This window comes from Limulus polyphemus, unplaced genomic scaffold (assembly GCF_000517525.1).
Source record: "Limulus polyphemus unplaced genomic scaffold, Limulus_polyphemus-2.1.2 Scaffold2849, whole genome shotgun sequence".
In the NCBI taxonomy this organism is placed as follows: domain Eukaryota; kingdom Metazoa; phylum Arthropoda; class Merostomata; order Xiphosura; family Limulidae; genus Limulus; species Limulus polyphemus.
Window position 1 is genome coordinate 81688 of NW_013668459.1, and position 13698 is coordinate 95385.

A 13698-nucleotide genomic window follows, 5' to 3' on the forward strand; every position below is an offset into this window, starting at 1 on the left:
ATTAGACAGTCTAATTTGAGAATACTGATAATGATGTGTAGTTTTTTTACCTTAAATGAAATACTTGTAACAAATACAACACATCTATTTTCAATTCATTGAGGCATAAACACCTCTGTGTGAGTTATAAAATGACTTAGGATAAACGTCAGAACATACAAATGACTCACTTTCAGACTTAAGTTGGCACGTTTTATTCAGCTCAAATTGTTTGAAAATAAATCTGTTTCAAGGGAGATAAAGCTAGTAAATAATTCATACTTTATTCCTTGAGATGATAACATGTTAAATATATATAAACAATTTTTAATTCTACTTCTATAACTGTTTTATGTAACGTGTTTAGGTTTTCAAGTTTGTGGAATCAAGGTGGAGTAAGCTGTTATTTTTTTTCTTCCCATTCTTGTGTTTCTGTTCTACATGACAATTAATTTTAATATTTCTGAAAAAAACCAAAGTTTTATCAAAATGAAAATTGAGAAAAAAAAACAATAATACATGTACACCCATACTTTGTTTAAAATAAAATATATTGTTGATGAGGGCAGAGATTGGTTTTACTTGGGTTTCCTGTTTCAATCTGTATTGTTGTGGATATCAGTGTCCCCCTGAATACCACACTAACAATACATGCAATTAAGTCATAAACCACACAATTAAATAAAGAAAACTGTTATTTTAATTGCATCTGTATAATTTTTCTTTATTGCTGAATAAAACAACAACAAAAAAACATAATCTTTTTGCTACTTTTAGTTTTGACCCGATTAAAAATTGTGAAATGTCACCGCTAGATGGATGGAAAACAAACGTACTGTTTTGATGATTATTAGTATTAATTATTACAGAGAATGTTAAAAGCTTTCAAAATTATGAGTTCGGATGGTGTACCTTGGAAAACGCGGTATTCTTGAGTTCCTTTTGTACACGATAGTTAATTATTATATAACTAATTTTACTATCTTTGAAAAAAGTTTGTCAATATGAAAAAAATATATATGTATACCCCTAATTTAACTAATGTGTTCAAAATTAAATATAGTGTTGACGTCGTGACTACTTATATTTCCGTTATTATAACAAACACTTTGTTAACTGTGACTAACGTTAGCGCGAAACCAGGAACTAACCACAAGCAAGGCTGAGGGCGAGAGTAAGGAAGGAAACGTTCTCTTTTCGTGTGCTTTACGTAACAGTAAAATAACTTGGATATTAAACCGATTACTATCATTGGTTGATTTAAATAATTTACAGTAATTTCTATCGAGTTTAAGTAATATATATAAATAACTTGTGATGTTTAACTCATCGCTTTATACATTAGCCTATAACAACTATTCTGACAACATACAAAAAATTCTTTCTTCGACCTTTGCAGGACGTCGTGGTTCATGAATTACACATTTCAGTTGCTAAGCCAACCGGGAAATTGAATCATACTGAAAACGAAGGTAACGCCATTTGTTTTAAATAAATGGTTGAAAATAGTCATTGGATTTTTTTAGCTGTGAATGTTAAAGAATATTACGCTTTAACATGATGGCACAGAAAATAACTGTCAAATCATATTTTAAAATACCCGAATTAATTAACTGTTAACTTGTCACAAAGATTGGATTCAGGGTAATACAATCTCGACGAACTATTGACATTGGGCGCCATTTCTAAAATTTCTCCAAATTGTCGCAAAATGAAAGTTTTGGTATCAGTTTAAGTTATAACGAATTTAGAATAGTCTTACGATGTTACACATTTAGGTAACTGGTTTTGGTTAACTTATGAATATCAATCACCTCAGACAACGCCGTGAAAAGAAATATTTAACAAGTAAATCAATGATGCCGTAATAAACAAATATAATTATAAAGCAAATTACATTAATTTACAATTGAAACATGAAAAAACAACGTTTCTATCAAAAAATGAGACGGCTAACGTTTCATATTCAAACAGGATATCGCTTCTGTTGAAAAAATATATATAAGCCTAACATTTCATATGCTGACATACACTATAACCTTTATAAAAGTGGACCTCATGATTAATATATTTACCTAAGATATTGTTTCCAGTCGAAAAATTGATAGGCCTAAAATTTCATACAGATATTGTTTTATAGATACAATAACGTATCTAAAATTTCTCAAAGACTATAAGCTAAAACATTACACTATGAACATCACTGTTCGTAAATCTTTCTTAATTTTGAAAACAGTTTTTATTTCATTTTCGTCATGGTTGTAGTCTACGAGTTGATATGGTTCTACTTTAATATTATAACAACCAGTTATGTACATAATTTCGTAACTGTTTTATCCACACAATCATCTATGATAAACCCTAATTATTTTCAAATTTCACTAAACAACGAAGCTTGTGTACATTTGTAATACCACTAAACAAAATATCAATAAAAGGTTTTTCGTACAATACATCACTAATAGATGGCGCCGCGTTACAACTGCTCATGACTGTAAAATATTGTTGAGAGCTCTTCAAAATATATTCTTACAGTGGACGTTTTTTTAAAGGAATAATAAAAAGCAAAGTTGCACCACATGGCAAAAAATAAAAAAAAATGTTGAAAGAAAAATAAACATTACAGATAATTTCATTGACACACACATGTACTCACACACACACAAAGAGTCAAATCTTTAATGTTCCACATTTTTACCGACGGCCAACTCTTGTAGCATTTAATGCTACGTTGTCTTTATCAGTAAACAAGGAAACACATATAATATATACATAATTTCTAGATATTGTATGGTGAATAATCGTGCGGCCATAATGTTAGCCAATACAATAACTGTTTTCTAAAATACACGCAAAGATTTACAAGTTGTTGAATTGTGAAATAAAACCATCTTTTCTTATTACAATAACAATTTATTTACAATTATTTTTGTTCGTGGTCTTTTATCTCCTTATATTTGTCTTCCCCGCATGGAAGGAGCCATACTGTACCTCCCGTTTCTTTTTTACATTCTATTACAGTATTTGTGTCGCTCTTCCCTAAGCTTCTGTAATTTAACGTGTAATTCATTGGGGGGGGGGTGGGGTCACGTGACTTTTTAACTATTAATAATATAAATTGCTTAAACGCACGACTTATTGCTGTACTGACTATTTTCATGGCACAAATATCTTCCTCGGTGTTAGATCGAGGGCCCAGGTACTGGTAACCAGGGCAACCGTGGCTGTCACGTGACTCCAGGGTCTGGCTCCAAGACTCTTTTAACAATCGATACATATCTGTTTCGGTTTCACCAGTTCTCGAAAAATTACTTTGCACACGAAAGTTTTTTAAATTTTTTGTCTTTTAATTTATTATTACATTAAATTGTAAAAATTAAGGGGGGAATGCCTGTAGGCTGTTAGCGATTTCGATATTTTAAACGTGGGTTTAAATGTTTTTTGTTTGTTTTTTAATACCTGTCATTGGGAATATATATATTTTGATTCCTTATTTACACCTGATATCACGAACTCATCCTTATTAAACTCATTAATGCTCACAAATTCCAACTTCAGTCCAAAAACATTTTTAATGCTTATCATGGCGGAAATATTTTCGGAATAATCTTTTATCAAGTACAAACAACAAGAATATGAAACACTGTAACGTTTTCTTCGAATTTTGAAAATTTACTACGAGTAAGTGCAGCGTTTAGAGTTTATTCGTTAGTATAGAACATAGATAAATAAATGCAGAAAATTTTGAACGGTCGGCTGAAAGTCACGGCGCTAATTCATAACTCGTGTATTTGGGGGGAAAAAAGAGTGTTGGTTGATACTGTTGTAGAAGGGCTTAATTGGTGTATTTTGGGGAAGGGAATGCCCTTTGGGGGAAGAAAATACGAGATAATTTACTTTTGAATAAGAAGGATATGATCCATGCCTTTAGAAAAGAAGGGGCTAATTATTTAGAAATGTTTTGAGAAATCATATTTATTCAAAAAATCTGCAGCTTTAACAACTAAACACCAAAGGCGTTAAATAGAGAGAAACGTACAAAAACACGGATTTAAATCTCTCGGAAACATAAGCCAATAAACAGGTTTGAGATGTATAATAGGCTCGTGGAAAATTAGGAAACGGGTAACTTATTTGTTCTACATGACATGCAAGGTGTTAACTACTGTGTTTACTGAGTAAACATCATATTTCGTCAACTCTAACTGTGTTACCGGTATTCCCAACAGAAATCTAAATGTGTGTATGTATGTACGTACTTTACTGAAACTCTTCAGTACAAGATGGAAACGTTTTGTATTAGTAACTAATATGCTGTACATCCGGGACTCTCCCATTCACTGAGCTCACGCTTATTGGTCAAACTAAACTTAGTTTGTGGCGTTCTCTAGCGGGTGTTTTTGTATTTGAACCCTAAAATCCTTTTACATTTTTGTATATTCATAACAGCTCAGCAATTCGGCTGTACTAAAAATCTCTGAGAAAGTGCTCAAAAGGATATAAATCAACATGATTGAAAACATATTTAATCACTGACAAAAATGAGAATGGCATTAAGGTAAAGAAAAAGAACTAGGCTATGTGTTCATAAACTTCTATTTAACGGCATAAAAACCATGCTCAACTAAATATTTGACGACTGACTACACAGCTCAACTATTAAACAAGATACAATGTTCTTAGTATTCATATTTTAAAAATAACAACTTTTAGCGGCTAAATTTAAAACCTGTCGGGTAGAGGGCTTTCAAAATATTCAGGCTCAAACCACACGAAGTTCACAAACAAACACACAACAATCCCATACGGACCAGGCTTGGTCTAGCAGTCAGTGTACCCGAACTATAACTCCGAGGGTTTAAGGTTCACGTCCCGCTGCCTCGAAAAAACGCGCTCGGTACTTTGGGGTTGTCAGTAAGCTATAAGAATGACAGTAAAACCCCACTATTCGACCAAGAAAGAGTAGCCAAAAAAGTTGGCGGTGAGTAGTGCTGCCTAGGCGTTTATGCAATCAAAATTCAAATTCTAAAACAAACAAACGACACAGTACACTGAAGGCATTTATTTCATTGGAGAAAGTTTCACAATTACCTTCTGAATTAAAACGTTACATTGCAGAACCATTGCAAAAAAAGTACATATTTTTCAGGTGTCAGCATCGAAGTCAAAGATGCTGACCTCTGTTCCTCGCGTGGAAAGGGGTTGTAAAAGCAAAGAAACATCCTTGATTAGACTAATAGATTAAATTTGTGAGCCACTAATGTTATCGGGTTATTTAAATCAATCGACAAGACGCTAGCTTTTGTATCGGCCTACTAAGATGCCATATGGTCAATGTGGCCTTGGTGGGTCAGGTCGCTGACCTCTTCAACTCTCCTTGATAATGTGGTTTCTTGGTTGTTATGTAGCGCAGTGACTCTGTAAATAGACGCAGCACGTGACTAGTAAAGGCACTAAGCCTTTATATCTCGCGCTTCCTTTTCTGAAACCTATGATGCCTCTAATTTTGGTGGCTTCTTCCTGGGCGAGTTCTCTTCACAAAAGTTGGCCGCGAATATGCCCAAGCTACATATGCACCCCCAACGAATCAGCGTCTTTGAAAATGTTTTATTACATTATATTGTTTTTATAAAAACAGTTTGGTATTTTTTTGCGCCAAACAGGTTTACTTAAGGTCATTTTATGAAAAATCTAATACATCTAATCCTTTACGTGTTATCGTGTCCCAGAGAACCCCCACGTAGTCGGCACCCATGCCTGCCAAAAAAAGGCTAGATTTCTTACAGTAGTGGAATATATATTACACGTATTATGTTTTTTTACGATTTGCCCTTGTCCACTTTTACTGCCGATGGTTGGAATTCGCGAAACCTAAACAAGTATCAATAATACTATATTTTCTTTACAGATCACTGTGGGAATTAAAAGATACCATTAACCAATATATTCACTTCCGCGAGGTAAAATAAACCCGGAACTTTTATACAGTTTTCCTTCCTATTATATTCAGGAATATAAAATTACTGAAATAAAGACTGACTGACCACTGGCGATTCATTCGCACAATTCATCATGTTTTATTAATTAAAGCCGTTTTCTGGTGATATGAAAGTAACAAGAGGGAATCCTCAATAGCCGCGGCACTTGAAATTATTTTAGGTAGGATTAGAGTAAATTAATATACGAGACTTTTCCTTTTTATTAAGCAATACCAAGCGTGGGGCATCAGTAGACCTGATTCAATTTTATTACTCATCAAGATCTCTACCAGTCTACCCTCAAACTGAAATTCTTTTAAGCAGGATTAGAGTAAATTAATCTAGGAGACCTTGGGCAAGGTCAAATAAAGCGATCGATAGGGTTTGACCTCCTCAGTCCAAAACTGTAATTAGATCTGGAATCGGTCAAGAGTTGACGGTGCTACGAGCTAAAACTATGAACCGCTATGTCGCGGATAAAAACAACATGAAGCCACGAAACCTGGCGTGTATTAAGTACAAACTGTATTCTGACATGTACTCCCAGATAAAACAACAAAAAATAAACCCGGTTTCTCATCAGAAACGTAACCGAATCAGACTGATTGATTGTTGAAGCACCAAAAGAATGTAACTAAGTAGACATACAAACATATACGTCACGTGCGATGTCCACCTCGCCTTTAGGAGACGCCAGATGCAATCACGTTTTTGTTATAGATGGCGCTTCTATCAAAAACACTTGAAAATATATTTTGTTTATTTGTAGTTAAGCGCAAAGCTACAGAAAGAGCTATCTGTGCTCTACCCACCACGGGTATCGAAACCCGGTTTCTAGCGTTGTAAGTCCGCAAACATGCCGTTGTGAAGATAGATACTGTAGTTTCTAGATAGGTACACTGATTAGAACTTTTGTTTAATAATAGCTAGCCGATGTAGAAACGTAACACAGCTACAGTATATAGAGTGAAATACGGTAAAGAGTTGTATCTTAAATTTCATACCAATCTCCTTCCATTCTGTTGGTTTTCTTGGCATACAACCAGGCAACATTACGGAAAACATCTCCCCACCCCCAGTGGCACGTCTGAAGGCCTATAACGCTAAAACCCAGGTTTCGATACCCGTAGTGGTAGCCCATTGTGTAGCTTTATGCTTAACTAAAAAAACAACAACAAATAAATGCAGAAAACAAGACGAACGCGGCGTCCGGGCACACCACGCTGCACGTGCCTGTAAAAAGAGATGACTCGCGTCGCCTAGCAACAGATTAACACCACGAGCCGCGACAAATCCGACTACGTGACAAGATTTTGTCTTACAAGATTAACCACATTGATTAAAGCTGAAAGTGATACCAAACTATTTACATAATCGACCACGTATGACAAAACATTTTAGATAATAAACACCAGGTGGTTTGTGTCTGTTTCAGGTGTTAGAAGATACACACACACACACATTATTTATGATCATATAAAAACTGTTTACGGCCTACAGAGTTAAATCAGTTACAAGTAAGAAAAAAAAATGAAGTAAATGTAGGGTTAGCTAATATCAATCCTTCAAAAACAACGCAAACAAGATAATAGGGATAGCATTTGAGTCATCCCTATATAATAGCACAGACAAGAATTAACATATAGTAATATATATAACTATTTAGTTACAACTGGGTTTAATTGATTATATTTTTGTCTGTTAACACTCTACTACTCTGTGCTATTATATAGGCATGATTCAAATGCCATCCCTACTATCTTGCTTGCACTGTTTTTGAAGAATTGATATTAGCTAACCCTACATTTACTTGTTGTTGTTTTTTTAATGCAGTGTTTCAATAGACATAGGAAGGTTGTATTTATAACCAAGTTCTAAATACGATGAGGTTCCAACTGTAATATTTATTGTTTATCTATTATTGGCTGGTAAGTCCTGTTTCACCCTGTACTTAAGTTTTTAAAGAAACACCAAATTTCTGTAAGAAAGCTAACTTCAAGGTGTAATGTTTGTTTGTTTGTTTGTAATTAAGTACAAAGCTATACAATGGGTTATCTGTGCTCTGCCCACCACGGGTATCGAAACCAGGTTTCTAGCGTTGTAAGTCCGCCGACTTACCGCTGTGCCACTGGGTGGCTCAAGATTTAATGATAACATTGTTTACACTAGAATTTTTTCCCCAATTACTACTAGTTATTAATAAAAGTGGATACTACGCTTGAAACTATGTCACCTCAGTGAAACTGGTTGACACCATTGTTTTGGTTTTTAGTTATCATGTAATAAAAAAAAAAGAACAACAAGAAATTAAAACTTTTTGCTATTATATTTACAGATATTCTGAGAACTTGTGACTCAGTCATTACATAGATATTGGTATAAAATGAAACACCGTATAGTATTGTAAAGTTCTGATGACCTATTGAGGAGATATTTAAAATACCATTTCGATGATCAATCCTAGCCACCCCTTACATAGATAGTGCTGCCACCTGCATAATATTAAGGTACAATAGGTACACTAAAATAATGTTACTCGAACCAACGACAAAAAAAAAGGGGGGGGGGGGGGGTAGTGGAGGAAAAAAGGGAAAATTGGGGGGGGGGCCGTTTCAGGAAAAAAAAAAAAGAAAAAAAGAAACTTCAAAGCCATTCTATGAGCCGGTATGCTGCGGCTGTAAAAGGTTTTCGTATGATTCAGAATTTTTGAGCAAAACTTCGCAAGGGCTATCTGTGCCTAGCTGTCATTATTTTTGAAATGACTATTAATTATTATTTATTAATTAATTACGAGACCTTTTGAATAAAAGTAAAGAAAAACATAATACGTTAACTACACTATATCCAGTTCCGACGCAGCCTTTTGCAATATACTAGGGCTCATCAGGTCGACCAGATATAGTGGTGATCGAAACGCTATTTCACGATAAGAGGAAAAGTCTTCTAACTGTCAGGCAACAGTATTCACCACCAACTTTTATCTCACCGATCAGCGGAACGTGATCTTTACTCTTAAAGCGCAACAACAGCTCCAAAATGCGAAAAGTGTTTTTGCGACAACGGGACGTAAATCACGAACCTTCGGAATCACAGTCCGGGCACGCCAACCACTAAGCCACACCCAGCAAATAAAGAACACAAAAGTGGTAAGTGCGGGATTTGATTGTCAATTCTATAACACAACAACAGCTCCAAAATGTGAAACGTGTTTTTGCGACAACGGGACGTAAACCACGAACCCTCGGATTTACAGTCCGGATACACCAACCACTAGGCCACGCCCAGCACATTAACAAAACAATAGTAATAAGTGAACACAATTCGTAAAGCGTGAGTACACAGAGTAATTTCAAATGCTGCATTACTTTACGCATCACCCAATGTTAGATCACATTTCGTGGTATACCTACCAGATCAAATGTTCTGGTGTGCCTGTAAATAGTCTTAGCCAAATGCTCAGGAACAATGCTTCAGTTGCAGCAAACTTTAACTCCTCAAAAACGTGGTCGACAAGCTAACCCTAGATCTATTTAGTTGTAGAAACTAGAATAATCCTACCTATCAACTTGAACTTAATACGATTTCTACAAAGTAACCCTAGTTCTACGTAGCCCTACCCATGAACTTGAAGTTAATGAGGTTTCGACAAGCTAACCCTAGATCTATTTAGTTGTAGAAACTAGAATAATCCTACCTACCAACTTGAAGTTAATACGATTTCTACAAAGTAACCCTAGTTCTACGTAGCCCTACCCATGAACTTGAAGTTAATGAGGTTTCGACAAGCTAACCCTAGATCTATTAAGTTGTAGGAACTAGAATAGTCCTACCTATGAACTTGAAGTTAATAAAGTTTCAACAAACTAACCCTTGTTCTACAAAGATTTAAGCAATATTCCACATCTTGAACAATTGGTAGATGGAAACGAGATCAAACAAGATGACTGCATTAATTCTGAGCTGGTTAAGAAAAAATTGGGAAGTTTAAAAAATGATAAGTCTCCTGGGCCAGATAATATTTCCTCAAGAGTTTTGAAGGAGGTTAGAGATTGGATATGTAAGCCACTTGCTATTTTTTTTTTCTAGTCCTTGAATAGTGGGCTGGTACCAGAGGATTGAAAGTTAGCTAATGTAACTCCTCTTTTCAAGGGAGGTGATAAAAATTGTCCCAGTAATTATAGACCCATTAGTTATACATCAGTTGTGGGAAAAATTTTGGAAAATCTGTTAAAAGATGCTTTGCAAAGTCATTTAACAAAGTTTAGAATTTTATTGGACAACATGGTTTCACGAAGGGAAAATCTTGCCTTACAAATCTTTTAACATACTTTGAAAAGGTCACTGCTTATGTAGATGAGGATAAGGGTATAGATTTGGTGTATCTGGATTTTCAGAAAGCATTTGATAAGGTGCCACATAAAAGGCTTGTAAAAATATTTATCTCTATAGGTGTGGGGGATAAGTTAGCAAATTGGATAGAAGATAGGCTGGATGGAAGAAAGCAGAGGGTTGTTATAAATGGAGTTTAACCAAACTGGATTAATGTCACAAGTGGGGTACCTCAGGGCTCAGTCTTAGGACCTTTGCTCTTTTTGATTTACGTCAGTGACATAGATGAAGGGATAGTCAATAAATTACTTAAATTCGCATTTGATATTAAGATCTTGGGTGTTGCTAGCTGTGAAGGGGATGCTGCTGATTTACAAAAGGAATTAGACCATTTAGTGAGTTGAGCAAATAAATGGCAGATGAGTTTTAATTATAATAAATGCAAGATAATGCATGTGGGTTATCATAATTTGAATTATAAGTATAATTTGGATGGGAATAACCCTAATAGTGTTATGAAGGGATCTTAGTGTAATAGTTGATCAGTTTCTAAAGCCATCCAAGCAGTGTGCTGTTGCTAGTGGTAGAGCAAATAGTATTTTAGGTTGTATCTACAGAAATATTTAATACAAGTCTAAAGAGGTTATACTTTCATTGTATAGGTCACTGGTTAGGCCACATTTGGAATATTGTGTTCAGTCTTGGGCTCCTTACCTTAGGAAAGACATTGAATTGTTGGAAAGGGTTCAGAGGAGGGTTACTAGAATGTTGCCTGGGATGGAGGGGTTGTCATACCAGGAGAGGATGAAATCTCTCAAATTGTTTTCTCTTGAAAAAAGAATAATTAGGGTGGATCTGATTGAGGTGTTTAAGATTGTAAAGGGAATTGATAGTGTTGATGTATCATCTTTTTTTTATATTTAGCAATAAGTATAGTAAGACTAGGGGACACAATTATAAATTTTGGCAAGGTAGGAGTCATCTTTAGTTAAGACAGTTTTATTTTTCTAACAGGGCAGTTGGGTTTAGGAATTGGTTGCCTTTGGATATTGAGGAGGTAGTAAATTTAAGCGAGTTTAAGAGAAAGCTTGATAAGTACATGAATGATAAGGGCTGACTTTAAGATTTTTCTTTTTTTTTAATTCATTGATTAATAGTTTTAGTTTAGTTTAGAGAATGGAACAGCCAAGATAGATCAATAGGTCCCATGTTGTCCTAAAACATTATGTTATGTAGTTGTACAGTAGTTCTACCTATGAACTTGAAGTTAATAAAGTTTCAACATTCTAACCCTAGTTCTAGAATAGCCCTACCTAGGAACTTGAAGTTAATAAGGTTTCAACAAGCTAACCCTAGTTCTAGAATAGCCCTACCTAGGAACTTGAAGTTAATAAGGTTTCAACAATCTAACCCTAGTTCTAGAATAGCCCTACCTATGAACTTGAAGTTAATAAGGTTTCAACAATCTAACCCTAGTTCTAGAATAGCCCTACCTAGGAATTTGAAGTTAATAAGGTTTCAACAAGCTAACCCTAGTTCTAGAATAGCCCTACCTATGAACTTGAAGTTAATAAAGTTTCAACAAGCTAACCTTAGTTCTAGAATAGCCCTACCTATGAACTTGAAGTTAATAAGGTTTCAACAATCTAACCCTAGTTCTAGAATAGCCCTACCTAGGAATTTAAAGTTAATAAGGTTTCAACAAGCTAACCCTAGTTCTAGAATAGCCCTAACTAGGAATTTGAAGTTAATAAGGTTTCAACAAGCTAACCCTAGTTATAGAATAGCCCTACCTAGGAACTAGAAGTTAATAAGGTTTCAACAAGCTAACCCTAGTTCTAGAATAGCCCTACCTAAGAACTTGAAGTTAGAAAGCTTTCGACAGTGAAAAAAAAATGTTTTTTTTTTCTGTTTGAATGCTTTGTGTTTGTTTAAGCGCAAGGCAGCAAAATGAGCTGTCTGTGCTGTGCCTACTGTAGGGCATCATACCACAACACGATCCACCAAGGGGCATTATTGTAGCACAAGTGACTGTCTTTACATTTCATTTCTGTAACTGCAAAACATATTCGCAGATTACAGGTCAAAGAGGACAATGTGTCCTGGGAACAAACACTCACAGTACCAATTCATTTACACTGCACAAGATTCATTAGTCTGTTCATTAAAACAACTATCGACTATAAACACAGTACAATATTCTAAACATTTGTTTGTTTACTCAGTTAATCAAACTCAACAAACCATGATACTTAGTGCTAATGTTGATAGTGAGTGAAAACAAATTAATATAAAAAAAATTAAATTAAATAAGTCTAATTTAGGCTTCCGGAGTACACACACAGTACTCCCCCCACACACACTTTTAGCCTCGCCAGTGTTTACCTCGGTTGAAATTGACAAAAAATTCGCACTTGATATTCTTAAGGTATGCACACAAAAAAAAATTACTTCCTTACCATTAATCGGTAAGCATTAAAAATATTAATTTTTACTACAAGGTTTTTTACATTTTATTAGTATTTTTTTAAATTAGGCTTAGGTGGTACTTCAAAAGTTTAAACAAATATTTGTATGGGAGCCTGAAAAGTTTGAGCACTACTAACACTGTGGAAGATCCTAGACAATCTGTTCCCACTATTAAAACGTCATTAATTCTCATATAAAATCTTAAAGGATTACACTTTTAAAATAATTACATTAAAAAATACGTCTCGGTCCTGTAAAATTTCTAGAAAAAGTTATCATTTTAATCCATGAAAAGCTGGAAAATGTTTATTGATTTTTGAAAACAGAAATAGTCACTCCCCATCTTTTATATGACATCCAGAACACCATTTTATATGAGACAACTAGTTAACCCTAAGCTCAGTAGTACTATTAATTTTCCACGGAGTCAAATGAAATATAATACAAGAAACTGGATTTACGATAAACCTACAGACGTATCCAATAAATGGCCGGTTCTCTCCGATGTTCCTATCAAAAACTGGTTTTGAATGTTGACTGGCTGAGTACATGACACCTTTTTATATGAGACAACTAGTTAACCCTAAGCTCAGTAGTACTATTACTTTTCCACGGAGACAAATGAAATATAATACAAGAAACTGGATTTACGATAAACCTACAGACGTATCCAATAAATGGCCGGTTCTCTCCGATGTTCCTATCAAAAACTGGTTTTGAATGTTGACTGGCTGAGTACATGACACCTTTTTATATGAGACAACTAGTTAACCCTAAGCTCAGTAGTACTATTACTTTTCCACGGAGACAAATGAAATATAATACAAGAAACTGGATTTACGATAAACCTACAGACGTGTCCAATAAATGGCTGGTTCTCTCCAATTTTCCTATCAAAACTGGTTTTGAATGTTGACTGGCTGAGTACATGACACCTTTTTAT

At 34.8% G+C, this 13698-nt stretch overlaps 1 protein-coding gene across 1 annotated transcript in view; it reads right to left on the reverse strand.

Annotated features, from left to right (window-relative positions):
- LOC106468049 (tyrosine-protein kinase Src42A-like) overlaps positions 1–13698 on the reverse strand; it is a 27425-nt gene that overhangs the window by 11726 nt on the left and 2001 nt on the right. The gene's annotated exons all lie outside the window — the stretch shown is intronic.